Source organism: Homarus americanus, unplaced genomic scaffold (genome assembly GCF_018991925.1).
Source record: "Homarus americanus isolate GMGI-L3 unplaced genomic scaffold, GMGI_Hamer_2.0 scaffold4558, whole genome shotgun sequence".
In the NCBI taxonomy this organism is placed as follows: Eukaryota; Metazoa; Arthropoda; class Malacostraca; order Decapoda; family Nephropidae; genus Homarus; species Homarus americanus.
In genome coordinates this window covers 29593-31236 of record NW_024720603.1, presented here as the reverse complement: position 1 = coordinate 31236, position 1644 = coordinate 29593, and positions in this window count along the sequence as shown.

The following is a 1644-nucleotide window of genomic DNA, read 5'->3' as shown; positions in this document are numbered from 1 at the left end:
TAGTGATGCAGGTGGTGGTAGTGGATTAAGGTGGTGTAAAGTGGATGCAGGTGGTGATAGTGATGCAGGTGGTGGTAGGATGAGAGGTGGTAGGTGATGCAGGTGGTGGAAGGATGCAGGTGCGTGTAGTGATGGTGGCAGGAAGTGATGCAGGTGGTAGTAGGATAAGGTGGTGGTAGTGATGCAGGTGGTAGTGATGCGGTGATAGTAAAGGTGGTGGTAGTGCATGGTGGTGGTAGGACGTAGGTGGTGGCAATGACGGTGCGGTAGTGATGCAGGTGGTGATAGCATGCAGGTGCGTAGCGATGGCGTATAGTGATGCAGGTGGTGGTAGCATGCGGTGGCACACATGTAGTGATGCAGGCGGTAGAAAGCAAACCACACACCGGCATGCAGGTAGGTAGTAGCAGATGCAGGTGGTAGTGATGCAGGTGGTGGGAAGGATGCAGGTGGTGGTAGTGATGCAGGTGGTAGTGATCAGGTGGTGTAGCATGCAGGTCGGTAGTGATGCAGCGTGGCACACATGGTAGGATGGTGGTGTAGGATGCAGGTGGTGGTAGTGATGCAGGTGGTAGTGATGCAGGTGGTAGTGATGCAGTGGTAACAGGTGTAGATGCAAAGGTGGTGGTAGTGATGCAGGTGGTGGTAGTGATGCAGGTGGTAGTGATGCAGGTGGTGGTGGTGGTAGTGAAGCCATTTGGCATGACCCGGCATGATTGGTGTGGCCAAAAGAGTCAGATGTAGAGGACACAAATCACAACCTCACCAGGTGTGTGTGTATGTGTGTGTGTGTGTGTGTGTGTGTGTGTGTGTGTGTGTGTGTGGGTGTGTGTGTGGTGATTCCTTTTATTGAATGCAAATGCGGGAAAGAGGCAAAATAAGACCACATGGTTGTGTGAAAGGCGAGTAGGTAAAGAGGCTTGGTGTACTGAGAGAGAGAGAGAGAGAGAGAGAGAGAGAGAGAGAGAGAGAGAGAGAGAGAGAGAGAGAGAGAGAGAGAGAGAGAGAGAGAGTATGCAGTGAGTGTGTGCAGTTGAGCCTTAGGTGAGCAGGTTAGAGGAGGAGGAAGAGGCTGATGTGTCAACAGAGGGTAGAGATGGAGGGAGTGGGAGGAGGAGGGAGGGAGGATATGGAGGGAGGGAGTGGGGGGAGGAGGAGGGAGGGGGGAGGGAGGTTCAGCAATGCAAAGACTGCCCGGGCATGAGCGGGTATGACGTGCAGTGTTGAGAGGTGCAGGAGGGAGGCGAGGAGGTAGAGAGAAAGGAAGGCAGGGAGAAGGGAGGTAGAGGAGGGGTGTGGGGAGGTAGAGGAGGGGTGTGGGGCAGGTAGAGTGAGGGGTGTGGGGAGGTAGAGCTAAGGGGTGTGGGGAGGTAGAGGAGGGGGTGGGGAGGTAGAGTGAGGTGGAGAGGAGTGGGGGGAGGAAGGAGGCAGCCTGTGTGAACATGATAATCCCTGAATCACACATTAGTAATGGTGGTGGAGGAAGAACAAACAGAGAGGAGGAGGAGGAGGAGGAAAGAACGCTGCAGAAGAACACATAAACAAACCAGGTGAGTAAGTTAAGTATGTACCTACAGCGCTGGAAGTATATCTAATTAAGGTGAGAGTCTCAGTGTAATTACACCATTTAGAGTTTAATATGAT